General features: G+C 35.8%; 1 long non-coding RNA gene across 2 annotated transcripts; it reads left to right on the top strand.

Annotated features, from left to right (window-relative positions):
- Window positions 1–1,374: 1,374 nt before the first annotated feature.
- On the top strand, window positions 1,375–7,867 carry LOC128286600 (uncharacterized). Of its 2 annotated transcripts, none has more exons than XR_008277213.1 (3): window positions 1,375–1,442; window positions 1,557–1,600; window positions 7,705–7,867. It is a non-coding gene; the product is annotated as an uncharacterized LOC128286600 (long non-coding RNA). The 2 variants fall into 2 exon arrangements; XR_008277212.1 differs by lacking the exon at window positions 7,705–7,867 and adding an exon at window positions 2,793–2,996 and having other exon boundaries at window positions 1,376–1,442.
- The last annotated feature ends 7,110 nt before the right edge of the window (window positions 7,868–14,977 follow it).

The raw sequence follows: 14,977 nt of genomic DNA, 5'->3' as shown, positions 1-14,977 counted from the left end.
GCTTGTGGAGCATTTAAGGGAGGCATGTGTTGAATCCCATGGCAAGCAAGGAGCATTTATTTTGCTAACAGGGGCAAGAGTTGGTGTTGAATTTAAACTCTAATGTTGGAGGATCCCACATCGTGAAGCTAATATAAGAGTGGTTGTGAAGTCGGCTTTAAATAGAGGAACCATGAAGAGAGTAAATGTACCTTTCTTGGTGATCCCTTTCGCTGTATAGCGTGCTCGTTTGGGTTGGGCGTCGGCTAAGAGTGCTCGGAGCGTGGATTAACTCCAGTCTCCTATCAGGTGTGTATTTCTCAATACTCTAGCTGTAGGATGGCTACTTCGGGTCGCGATGGGCCGAAAGGAGCCATGTGTGCTCAACGGGCCTACGGGCCCAATTGGATAAGTTGTTTGATTGTGTAGTAAATATTAGACTAGGCTAGGTGAATCGCATATCTGTGGCTAGGTTTGGGCTAAAAGGGCCACACGAGCGTGTGGGCCCATTTGGGCCGAGAATAGGCTTTAGGCCCATTCGTATTGTTATCCATGTTTAGAATACTTTAGTTTACCAATTCTTGAAATGCCTCGACTTGTAAAATTACCAAAGTACTCTCGATTTACTGAATTACTGTTTTACCTCGGTTTACGTAATTATTATTTTACCTCGATTTATAAAATTACCGTTTTACCCTAATTTACATAATTACCATTTTACCCCGATTTACATAATTATCATTTTACCCTCGATTTACAGAATTACCGTTTTACCCTCGATTTACAGAATTACCATTTTACCCTCGATTTATAAAATTAATGTTTTACCCTTGATTTACAGAATTACTGTTTTACCTTCGATTTACAAAATTACTAAAATACCCTTGGTTTGTGAAATTACCGCAATACCCTCAATTTGTAAAACTACCAAAATACCCCTGTATGGTAAAATGACGAATATGCCCTTATGTTCCGTATGACTGATGTGCTTAGGATTTACATATATTGATATTGGATTAGTTAAGTTTGAGTGACAAGTGGTGGTTATCGTGGCGATTGATTTTGGAAACGTTTCAACTTCAACCCGTAATGTGTGTACTAACCTCGTAATAGCTTAGATTAATATTTCTTTGAAAAGTCAAAGCTTCATATTTTAGTGATTCGGAATTAATATTTAGATCTATTTTCACGCACGTTTAAGTTGGATTCACAACGGATATGGGGTAGGAAGGTATTTGGAACGTTCTTCAACGAGTAGATCTCTTGGTAAGTATTCAAACTTCTTTCCATTTGTATCTTGTGGTTTAAGAAAAGTGAAAACCCTCTCGTCGACTAAGGCTAAAAGGGTTTTTGGTGTTATTTGGTTTGTTGGTGCTAGTGAGGATTAAAGGCTACCGATCGAGGAGTGTGTGAAAAGCTTGGATCATCGGAGTGACTAAATCTAGTCATCAACTTCGGCAAAGGTATGAACCCAAGGGCCATTGTGGATGGTGGCCGAATGTGTAAGTGATGATAATAGGTAGTTTTCAATTTGGTTTAATATTAACATGGTCTAATCTATAAGTGGATGATTATAGGAGAAATCGCATAGGAGATCTCGTCAAGGAATATTGCAAATCAGGTGTGTAAACAAACCCTTTCATAGCTTAAAGCGATAAATGCCGAAAAGTCAAATGCCAAATTCGGCATTTCGAGGACTCGTGAGCAATTAACGCTCATTAGTTAGTTAGATTCGTTGAGAGGATGATCGGGAACATTGGAAGCGGTAAGAACATGATTTTGGCATTCACGGTAAGTTGGGCCTCGAGGGTTGCAATAGGGCCCAACAAAGCTTTCGCCCATTTGGGTAAAATTGGTAGAATATGAAAACTAGTTAAATTATGCATCGAGACCGATAAAACCATTATGGAATATAGGCTAAATGGGCCTAGATGATGAAATTGGCTAAGTAGGGCCCATTAGGAGTTTTGGCCCAACAACTCGATTTCGCTAAAAACGGGCGTAATCACTTGTTTGCACCCATGAATTGTTTATAAATGTTAATGAACATGGAAACCCTAATTTTGGTAAAATTACAAGATTACCCTTATAATATGAAAATGACCATTATACCCCTAGGGTTTATATATGAACTTAATGCATGGGATTTTGATAAACATGATATGTATGATATGCACATGAGATGTTCATAAATGCATTGGGTTGGGAATTTATATGGATGGAGGAAGTGCAAAAGGGCTTATGCCCCAGTTATTAAAGGGCTTATGCCCCAGTTATCAAAAGGGCTTATGCCCCAGTTATCAAAAGGGCTTATGCCCCAGTTATTAAAGGGCTTATGCCCCAGTTATTAAAGGGCTCATGCCCCAGTTATTAAAAAGGCTTTTGCCCCAGTTATTAAAAGAGGCTAGGCCTCCAGTTATATGATAAAGCAACTATCTTGCCAAAGGGAGAGTTATGGCGGGGTGGGTCGAGTTAATCCCACATGGTGTGTTGGTTGGTATAGGTGGAGAGTAGCGGATGGTGGGTTGAGTAGTCTCCCCAAATGGGTTGCATTCTTTCATTTGACATTACATGTGATATAAAAATGGGCCTATGGGCCATACCGTTTACAGTAAAGGCTTCGGCCCAGTAATATGAAACTTGAAAAGGCTTCGGCCCAGTGTTATGAAATATGAAATATGAAAAGGGCTATGGCCCAGTATATGTTTGAGATTGGATTTGGGCTTAGACCCAACAGTGCTTATTGTTTTGGGCTCGAAAGGGCTTGTTGCACACTGAGTTTCCAAACTCACCCCCTTTCCTTAACCTTGCAGGTGAGCCTTGATGTGGGGACTTGGGCCGGAGGGGATTCAGAATGGCCACGGTGATTGTCTTTGGACTTTTAAATAAGCGTTGGTTTTCTTTAAATTTCCATTAAATATTATTTATTATTATTTTTGGGGGTTGTAATAAGGCCATTTTAACTTTTCTTTTATTTCTTTTCGGGATTATTTTAACTTTAATAACTTTAAACCTGGTTGATAATTATTCAAATGGGCTAGACTTAGGACGTGTTTTCAAAATGATACTTGTTTCCAAAAGAGTTCAACACCACGATTAATCGATTTATCAAAGTCGTTCACTTAAACAAATTTAAACTCGATATGACAAAGTGTGGCTATGGTTGTGGGCATGTCTAGGATTGAATCCAATTAAAGAGCTTGGTACTTAAGCAGCCTTCATGGCTCACCTCCTCTATCTCGGATACCTACCTGGTGCCCAGCTTCCATACACTTTGTTAACTCAAAGAAAATATATGGCTTTTAAAACACTAAAACGAAACACGGATTTTTAACTCCAATGTGGCACATCGATTTGGCCATAACGTCTGGCGGGTTTGGGGTGTTACATTTAGTGGTATCGAGCTAAGTTGCAACAACTCGGTACGTGGATCGGTCCCAAAATTTTTCAAAATTTAGGCCTAAGAAGGGTATTTTTGGAAATGGTTTTGAAAAGTTCATTTTAAATATGTTTTATGAGTATATATGTTAAAATGGTCCAATTTTTTCTGTTTTAAATCAAGAGTTTCAAAATAAAGGGTGTTTTCAAATCAAAGTTTTTAAATTTCTATTTTCGGTGATCAAAAATATGGTTTTCGAGTTTTAAATGGATTGAGAAAGAAGTGGCGCACTGAATCCCCAAGCACTAAGTCTGTAAGTATTTCATTCCTCATATTGCCTGTATTAAGATATTACTGTAGATAGAACTGAGACCATATCATGACATTATAACTAGGGCAACCCTAAAAACTCTAGAATACCGAGACTGTAGCTAGGCTATGATTCTGTGAAAATAGAAACTTTAAAATACTATCTCTGCATAAGACATATGAAAAAAATAGTAAAATTTTGAGATCTTTGTAGTTAATTGATATGTGTACTGGTAATGTAGAGTATTGATATGGATTCTGAGGGTAAGCAAAGTCTACCAACTTCGGGTAGCGGTAACTCGGAGCTTGGTCTTGAGGCATCGCCGAGTTAGTAAGGAAAGTGGTAGAGGAAGTATTGGATACCAAAATTAAGGAAATTAGGGAAACGCTTCAAGCAGGGTGCTTGGAGTGTAAGAAAAGTAAGGATTCTAGTTCTCAGAAAACCAAGCCTCGTTCTATGAAACATGTTAAGGCACGACCAAACTATCCAATCAAGAAGATCGCAGCGGACGTCATCCGGTGAATGCCATAGAAAGACAGGAGCATGTCTTAGATGTGGGTCCAAGGAGCATCGAGCTCGGGATCGCCAAGTTTATTTTATTTAAATATGTGTTATGAATTGTATGCGTGCTTGATAAATGTTTCTTTACTTTGGTAATTAGATGTTCAGGTCGTACTAAGAATTATTTTTAATTAGAGTGCGTGGCGGAAGCATAAAGGTTTGACTTGAGTGTACTGGTTAGTTGATAGTTGGAAATTTCGAGGACGAAATTTCTTTAAGGAGTAGAATTGTAACACCCAATTTGGGCCTAGAAGTATTGGGCCTTGAGTGTGGGTCCGTAAAGAGGTTTTATATAGGTATTTAATTGTGCAATGAAATGAAACAATTAAATGTTTGCTATTAGTGGTTAATGGCTTTGAGCAAGTGTTGGAGAAATCTTGGGTTCAAACTTGGGCTTTAGCAAAAATTTTGGTATTAAGTGAAAAAACACGGATGCTTGGATGAGGGTTTTAAATTATTGTGTTAAATAAATGACACAAGGAAGCTTGTAGTCTAGTGGTTGTGGTGTCATTAAGGTTGTATGGGAGCTGGGTTCAAGCCTTGGCTCTTGCAATTTATTTTGGGTTTTTAAAGGAACCTAGACTTTGGCCTTTAGACCTTATAATTAATTGGGGATAAAATATGACACAAAAAGCCTTGTGGCTTAGTGGCAAGTAGCTTGTGGAGCATTTAAGGGGAGGCATGTGTTCGAATCCCATGGCAAGCAAGGAGCATTTATTTTGCTAACAGGGCAAGAGTTGGTGTTGAATTGAAACTCTAATGTTGGAGGATCCCACATCGAAGCTAATATAAGAGTGGTTGTGAAGCTGGCTTTAAATAGAGGGAACCATGAATAGAGTAAATGTACCTTTCTTGGCGATCCCTTTCGCTGTATGGCGTGCTCGTTTGGGTTGGGCGTCGGCTAAGAGTGCTCGAAGCGTGGATTAACTCCAGTCTCCTATCAGGTGTGTATTTCTCAATACTCTAGCTGTAGGATGGCTACTTCGGGTCGCGATGGGCCGAAAGGAGCCATGTGGGCTCAACAGCCTCACGGCCCAATTGGATAAGTTGTTTGATTGTGTAGTAAATATTGGACTAGGCTAGGTGAATCGCATATCTGTGGCTAGGTTTGGGCTAAAAGGGCCACACGAGCGTGTGGGCCCATTTGGGCCGAGAATAGGCTTTAGGCCCATTCGTATTGTTATCCATGTTTAGAATACTTTAGTTTACCAATTACTGAAATGCCCTCGACTTGTAAAATTACCAAAGTACTCTCGATTTACAGAATTACCGTTTTACCCTCAGTTTACAGAATTATTATTTTACCCTCGATTTATAGAATTACCGTTTTACCCCTAATTTACATAATTACCATTTTACCCCCGATTTACATAATTATCGTTTTACCCTCGATTTACAGAATTATCGTTTTACCCTCGATTTACAGAATTACCATTTTACCCTCGATTTATAGAATTAATGTTTTACCCTTGATTTACAGAATTACTGTTTTACCCTCGATTTACAAAATTACTAAAATACCTTTGGTTTGTGAAATTACCGCAATACCCTCAATTTGTAAAACTACCAAAATACCCCTGTATGGTAAAATGACGAATATGCCCTTATGTTCCGTATGACTGATGTGCTTAGGATTTACATATATTGATATTGGATTAGTTAAGTTTGAGTGACAAGTGGTGGTTATCGAGGCGATTGATTTTGGAAGCGTTTCAACTTCAACCCGTAATGTGTGTACTAACCCTCGTAATAGCTTAGATTAATATTTCTTTGAAAAGCCAAAGCTTCATATTTTAGTGATTCGGAATTAATATTTAGATCTATTTTCTACGCACGTTTAAGTTGGATTCACAACGGATATGGGGTAGGAAGGTATTTGGAACGTTCTTCAACGAGTAGATCTCTTGGTAAGTATTCAACCTTCTTTCCATTTGTATCTTGTGGTTTAAGAAAAGTGAAAACCCTCCGTCGACTAAGGCTAAAAGGGTTTTGGTGTTATTTGGTTTGTTGGTGCTAGTGAGGATTAAAGGCTACCGATCGAGGAGTGTGTGAAAAGCTTGGATCATCGGAGTGACTAAATCTAGTCATCAACTTGGCAAAGGTATGAACCCAAGGGCCATTGTGGATGGTGGCGAATGTGTAAGTGATGATAATAGGTAGTTTTCGATTTGGTTTAATATTAACATGGTCTAATCTATAAGTGGTTGATTATAGGAGAAATCGCATAGGAGATCTCGTCAAGGAATATCGCAAATCGTGTGTAAACAAACCCTTTCATAGCTTAAAGCGATAAATGCCGAAAAGTCAAATGCCAAATTCGCATTTCGAGGACTCGTGAGCAATGAACGCTCATTAGTTAGTTAGATTCGTTGAGAGGATGATCGGAACATTGGAAACGGTAAGAACATGATTTTTGGCATTCACGGTAAGTTGGGCCTCGAGGGTTGCAATAGGGCCCAACAAAGCTTTGCCCCATTTGGGTAAAATTGGTAGAATATGAAAACTAGTTAAATTGCGCATCGAGACTGATAAAACCATTATGGAATATAGGCTAAATGGGCCTAGATGATGAAATTGGCTAAGTAGGGCCCATTAGGAGTTTTTGGCCCAACAACTCGATTTCACTAAAAACGGGCCAGAATCACTATTTGCACCCATGAATTGTTTATAAATGTTAATGAACATGGAAACCCTAATTTTTGGTAAAATTACAAGATTACCCTTATAATATGAAAATGACCATTATACCCCTAGGGTTTATATATGAACTTAATGCATGGGATTTTGATAAACATGATATGTATGATATGCACATGAGATGTTCATAAATGCATTGGGTTGGGAATTTATATGGATGGAGGAAGTGTAAAAGGGCTTATGCCCCAGTTATTAAAGGGCTTATGCCCCAGTTATTAAAGGGCTTATGCCCCAGTTATCAAAAAGGCTTATGCCCCAGTTATCAAAAGGGCTTATGCCCCAGTTATTAAAGGGCTTATGCCCCAGTTATTAAAGGGCTCATGCCCCAGTTATTAAAAGGGCTTTTGCCCTGATTATTAAAAGAGGCTAGGCCTCGGTTATATGATAAAGCATTATATTGCCCCAAAGGGAGAGTTATGGCGGGGTGGGTCGAGTTAATCCCACATGGTGTGTTGGTTGGTACGAGTGGAGAGTAGCGGATGGTGGGTTGAGTAGTCTCCCCAAATGGGTTGCATTCTTTCATTTGACATTACATGTGATATAAAATGGTCCTATGGGCCATACCGCTTTCTGATAAAGGCTTCGGCCCAGTAATATGAAACTTGAAAAGGCTTCGGCCCAGTGTTATGAAATATGAAATATGAAAAGGGCTATGGCCCAGTATATGTTTGAGATTGGATTTGGGCTTAGACCCAACAGACAGTTATTGTTTTGGGCTCTGAAAGGGGCTTGTTGCACACTGAGTTTCCAAACTCACCCCCTTTCCTTAACCTTGCAGGTGAGCCTTGATGTGGGGACTTGGACAGGAGGGGATTCAGAATGGCCACGGTGATTGTCTTTGGACTTTTAAATAAGCGTTGGTTTTCTTTAAATTTCCATTAAATATTATTTATTATTATTTTTTTGGGGGTTGTAATAAGGCCATTTTAACTTTTCTTTTATTTCTTTTCGGGATTATTTTAACTTTAATAACTTTAAACCTGGTTGATAATTATTTAAATGGGCTAGACTTAGGACGTGTTTTCAAAATGATACTTGTTTCCAAAAGAGTTCAACACCACGATTAATCGATTTTTCAAAGTCGTTCACTTAAACAAATTTAAACTCGATATGACAAAGTGTGGCTATGGTTGTGGGCATGTCTAGGATTGGATCCAATTAAAGAGCTTGGTACTTAAGCGACCTTCATGGCTCACCTCCTCTATCTCGGATACCTACACGGTGCCTAGCTTCCATACACTTTGTTAACTCAAAGAAAATATATGGCTTTTAAAACACTAAAACGAAACACGGATTTTTAACTCCAATGTGGCACATCGATTTGGCCATAACGTCTGGCCGGGTTTGGGGTGTTACACTTAGATCTTGGTATTATATCCGGATAAATCCACGTGCCTAGTCTTTGGTATTATATTCGCCTTCGTGCCTAGCGAGCTTAGTCTTTGGTGATGTGTATTCGCCTTCGTGCCTAGCGTGCTTAGTGCTTGATGTGTATTCGCCTTCGTGCCTAGCGAGCTTCGTCTTGGTGATGTGTATTCGAGCCTTCGTGCCTAGCAGGCGTAATGCCGATGAAATGATATGTTATGTGAATTCGGTGTTCGTTGTAAGATAAGGGTTTAGCCGAATGTTAATGATGAAATGATAGTGTATTGCATCATACTTATATGGCCTAATGGCAAGTATAACATGTTGGTAAAAATGCAATATGCTTTTATAATCGAATGATAAGTTTGAAATGAACGTGAGTGAAATGTTATGCATAAGCTATCAAATGCTAAGTGTGAAAATGAGATGAAAGAAAAGTGTTTGAGATATATAATTATATACGTTTGAATGATGTTAGTACTTAATTGATATGAATATGTTATATGGAACTTGTTGACTTGATTATTCGGGCCTTTGAGCTTAGCAAACTATAATGTCGGTGAGATACTATTCGGGCCTTCGAGCCTAGCAGGCTATAATGCCGGTGAACTGATATCGGGCCTCGAGCCTAACAGGTGAAATGCCGGTGATTTGAGAAAAGTCCATGACTAAGGTACCTCGTGTTAGGTTGACAAATGAATACATTCAGTACGTTAAGTGGGCCAGGTACGCATTATGTACTCATATGTGAGTTTGATCTGCAATGAATCATAAGCGTGCATTGTGATACATACGTGAATAAATGTTATAACTATATCTATGATCATGATACACCGGGTTAGGGTGTGAAAGTATGTGAAAGTATTCGATTTAATTATGTTATACGAATTCAGATTAAGTGTGATAAGAATGCTGAACGTGCATTATGTGTTTGTGTGTATTCGGCCAGAAGGCAATATACCTAGAATATGGCCACTTAAGAAATTGAATAATCGAAGTATAATTGCGTTTATTTTTTACATTGCTTAAGACTTACTAAGCTTATGAAAGCTTACTCGTTGTTACATTCCTCTGTTTTATAGATTGTTGACTTGATTTACTGCTTCGGGTTGGAGTTCACGGAGATATTATCACAATTTGTCGAGCTCACGCTATTGGTGTAAGTAAATCCTAGTATTTCGAGTCTATGGCATGTATAGGGTTTTAATGTTGAGTATGTGATATTATAATTTAGCCAAAGGTGTTGGCTAGTGATGTTTTGGGCCTCGTAAGCCCATATATGGGACAAATTGCATGTGAAAAGAAAAGTTTTAAATTGATTGAAATTTTTCGGCACTGTTTTTGTGTGATTGACTGAGTTTAAGTTGTGCAACACCTCGAACCCTGTTCCGGCGAGGGATACGGGCGAGGGGTGTTACAATATGTCATCAATAGACTCTCCAATTCACACTCCAAAACCATTCATGAACTAGATTACAATATCATATCTCAATCACATATATCATGAATATTAAAAGACCATTTCTTTTCAAATTATACCATCAAAACTTACCTCTTTACATAGTCAAAATTAAAACGACCATCTCCACAAAAGTTTAAACATATACAAGTCAAATCAAACTATATATATATATATATATATATATATATATACAGCTAGACACAAGAAGAGGCAATATACACCATGTGATCAAACTAGATAAGCACCTATTACATGCCAACACACATGTGTCATTTAATCACTTCAATGAGCCAAACACATATCAATCAACCATTTCTTACCTAATTTTAAAAGACCATGCACAACTAATAACAAAAGATATTAAAACATACCAAAGCTTGGCACAACCCAAAGCATACCAATTTAACATACAATCCTATACATGCCATTTATAACCATAGGTTAAAACATTCAAAAACCACCAAAATGGATGGATGGATAGTGTGATCGTGCTTTAACGATGTTCCCAACCAATCAAGCTTTCCGATGACGTACAAAGAAATGAAATGACTAACATAAGCATTAAGCTTAGTAAGCTCGTATAACATGAACTTAGTCTTACCGAACATACAAAATTTAAATCATTCAAACATGAATTCATTTATATGTCAACTGCCCATCTTTCATTTCTATACACACACGTTTAAAAAGTTAGCAAATGAATCAATAAGACATATAAATACAAGAAATCTTGAACGTGTGTAATAAGCTTTACCTTCCAAATTCCATTCAACACTTAATTCACCATCATCAAATCCTATATTAATTCTTCACAACATTAATTTTCAATTTACAAATTATAGCCATGTAACCTTCCATACTTATATTCATATTCATTCTGTTAATCCTTGATTACTCAATGTACCTAATGAAATAATATCGAATACCTAGAAAATACTCATATATCCATTTTATTCTCTAAACCCATCACAAACATAACTAGTTAACATATTTAAAAACTCATGAAACGTATAATTACAACAATGCATTTATATTCATCACCAAACTATACTAGTCAAACCTTTATCTCATATTCCTACTTGTAATACAAATCTCACCCGAAACATATTTCCTAAATAGTGAAGATTGAAGGATGAGATACCGACCTTTTCGTTGATATTCTTTCGAATACATCCTTTTTAACCTTTTTCAGTGGATCATTTATACATCATCAACATGGATCAACTTGTTATTGGCACCTGGTGCCCGATAGGTAAACCGTAACAAAGTTTTACGCCCAGTGCTATTTTGATAAATCGACGATGGGTATGCCCTACATTAGTCAAATAAACTGACAATGTTTTGTTCCCAATGCAAGTCGAATACACTGATGATATCAAATGTCTACCCAGCACTAGTTGGAAATAGCGAAAATGAGTTGAGCAAAGTGCTAGTTGGGTAAACCGACGATATCAAATGTGTGCCCAGCACTAGTTGGATATATCAACAATGAGTTGCACCCAGTGCTAGTCGGGTAAACCGACTATATCAAATGTGTGCCCAACGCTAGTTGGATGTACCAACAATAAGTTGTGCCCAATGCTAGTCAGGTAAACCAACGATATCAAATGTGTGCCTAGTACTAGTTGGATGTGCAACAATGAGTTGCGCCAACTAACAAACACATACATAATTATATTGTTTTACAATTTTTCAATTCATAATTTAAATAGATTACATTAATCTTTTATATTTAATTTTTATAATCCTGATGGTCACTATACTAACTATAAATACGACAAAGGTAGGCACACCTATCGAACAATAGTATAGCTATGGTAAGTAGGGAATATCGTATCCACGAGGACTAAAAGTACTAGTAATTGTTGTTTTTCTATTATTTAGCCAACAATGTGGAGAGATGTGTTTTAATCTAAATTTACTAACCTAATTTAACTATGAACACAACAGAGAATGAATCAAGGAAATAATTGAATATTAACCAATGAGATAGAAAATACCTAAGAAAGAATCCACCTAGACTTCACCTTTTATTATGAATCTGAACTAAATGATTTATTCACTTGTGTCTTGATCAGTAGAAATCCCTAAATTATGTTAATATCTCTTTCAAAAGTAAGAAACTAACTCTATATTGATTAATTGAAATCTCTTTCTAATTAAAACCCCTATCGTCGCATTAACTCGATCTATGAATTCCCTTATTAGATTTGACTCTAATCAAGTAGATTTATGTCGTCCTATTTCTAGGATTGCATGCAACTCCATTCAATTATGCTAGATCTACTATTAAACAGGGACTTTTCCTCCACTAAAATAAGCACATTAAACATGAATTAATATCCCGGAAATATTAAAATAGGAAATAAGCATACATAATTGAGAACAAGAATCAAGTATTTATCACATAAAAATAGAAATTGATTAAAAGGGTTCATCATAGGTTTCATCTTACCAATGTATCTAGGAAATTTAGTTCATAATCATTAATAGAAACATCTCGAAGTCAGAATAACTACAAGACATAAAGAAACTTAATAAAACTTTGAAAGAAATTAAAAGGAGATCTTCGATCTTGATGGATATCTGCTTCTGAGTTAATTCTAATGGTGTTCTTCTAGTGTTTTCTTTGATCTTCTCTAATTGCCCCCGTATGTATTCTTCTAATGGGTATTTATAGATTTTAGAATACTCAAAAACCCTAAAAATTGGGTATTTCCACGTATTTGGAAAGTAGGGTGCGAAATCGACATGGGCTGGCACATTGGCGTGTGGCTAGCCCGTGTGAGCGTGTCAAGCCTGTGTGTAAATGCCCAGCCTGCGTGGATCTTGAAAACAACTCTTTTTGTCTAATTTTGGCTTGCTTTTCACTCCTTTATCTCCCAAATGCTCTCCTAAGTATAGAAACATGAATTTAAAGGATTAGGAGCATCAAATTCAATATTTTGCATAATTAATCATCCAAAAACACATTAAGAATGAGATTAAAATATGTTACTTTTATAGCTTATCAAATCCACTCCATAACCATTTTCATATATATATATATATATATATATTTCAATAACATTACATTTAAAATACAAATCATTCAAATAAATATTATCGATTATCAAATTAATGGATAATCAAACTAATTAAATAAATTAAGTTCAATTTAAGGACTACAAACTTACAAGGGCTAAACTGCAGAAACAACAAAAATTTATAGGCTAATCCGCAACTTTCTCTTTTCCCAGTTATCAACTTGTTCATGATCTATAAAATAATTTATTTTATTTTATCAACCTCAATTTCACATAATATTTAATTTAATACATCTTATTTCTTATTTACAATATTTACACACTAGCCCCAAACTTTTACATGTTACTCAATTTGATTCCTAAGATCTAAACATTGTTATTTCTAAAATTAACCCCTTTTCCCAAAGAACCAAATTTTAACTACTCCAAACCAACCTTCACTCATGCTAATCTTCTCAAGAAAACCTAATAATTTCAACATTCTATTTATTTAATCCTAATCTTAAAATCGTTCAAACCCACTTTACCAAATACCTAAAAACCTATCCTTTACTTCAATCGAAAACATAAATATCAAGTAACATCGAGAACATCAATGAACATTTTTTTCTAAACTTTATCAATTTCATAAATTAGTCCCAACACTAGATAAATACCATTTTAACTAACTTAAAAACATACTAATGATGAAAAATAAGCTAATTTACACTTACATGAATCAAAGAATAACCAAGACCGAAGTCCCAAGTCTTCCAACAATGGTGTTCCGGTAATAATAAAGAAAGAAGACAATGACCACTTTCACTTTTTTTTTTGTTTTTATCTATTATATTTTATAACTTTAACATTTTATTTAATAATAATTATTTAAGAAAGTCTTAGTTTATTAAACTATTACCGTCCACTAAAACTAAAATGGATTAATTACCATTTAGAACCACTCAATCATTCCATAAAATCAATTTAAACAAAAACAAAACCAAATTCGAAAACTTAGTCCGGAAATTTGAATTAGACCATTTTATGTGCAAACCAATTCGAGCTCTTGCACACCATCCGATCCAAAATCTAAAAGTAACCTGAAACATATTAAACGAACGGGTTAGCTAGAAGCTTAGTGTGTGACTCGGCCCACAAACAAAATTTTTAATTATAACATGCACAAATTTAAATGTCATCAAAGAATTTTACTTATAAAGTACACTTATACAATTATCATATCAAAATGTTACATTTCCAGAAACATATACCAGATCAGAATGTCATATTTTTAGAACCATATAACGTATCCAAATGTTATATTTTCATAATCATATATCATAACAGAATTTCACAATTTCATAATCATAATATCAAACACATTCTCTTATATTGAATTAGATATGTGTTCATAATTAGATACAAATGCATATTTATATCCGGATACAAATGCAGACACAGATCTTACCCCCATCCGCTACAAACCAACTCCTTCCAACTAATCACACCAATTAGAGCTTCAAGATTCCATCCATCCACTCACACCAGGTCATGGTGGTATGCCACTCATAATGGTAAAACAAAGATGCCAGAAAGTTATTGTGGTTTAACCACCAAAATTGCAGTAAAACTGCCAGAAAACACTTCATACGTCATATCAAAATCCACCAGAGTACATATGCAAAATTGTGTTGACATAAATAAATTTCATATGGGTTGTATGCCATGCATACCCAAACATATATTTTATAGAGCATACCACAACACATAACTTATACAGATCATTTCATACCAAATTACTTCCCTTACGTTTATTCTACATACAGATGTCGTATATGTTTTTTACATGTAATTATGCTTTCAAAGTTATCAAAACACCAATCGTACAAAAACGTTTCACATACTTTAACCATATAACATACTGACAGAAATCACATTTCGAGTCTTATTTAAGCCAAAGGGTGTAACAGCCCAATTTTCAGTGGTGTCTGAAACAGTGATTTGAGATCACTAAAATTCAACAAGTAAGTTTGAAAATTTTATTATTTAGATTTTATGAGCCAATCATGAATTTAGAAAAGCTATGAAATAGTGATTTGTGCTTAAAAATAATTATTAGGTTAATTAGCCTCGAAATTGAGGAAACAAGACCTCGAGGTCAAAAATTGAGTTGTAAATATTTTTATAAATATTTACGGAGTATTAGTGAGTTAATATTA

This window comes from Gossypium arboreum, chromosome 13, assembly GCF_025698485.1.
Source record: "Gossypium arboreum isolate Shixiya-1 chromosome 13, ASM2569848v2, whole genome shotgun sequence".
Classification (NCBI taxonomy): domain Eukaryota; kingdom Viridiplantae; phylum Streptophyta; class Magnoliopsida; order Malvales; family Malvaceae; genus Gossypium; species Gossypium arboreum.
Note: the sequence above shows the minus strand (reverse complement) of the source record. Positions and strands in the feature narration are given on the sequence as shown.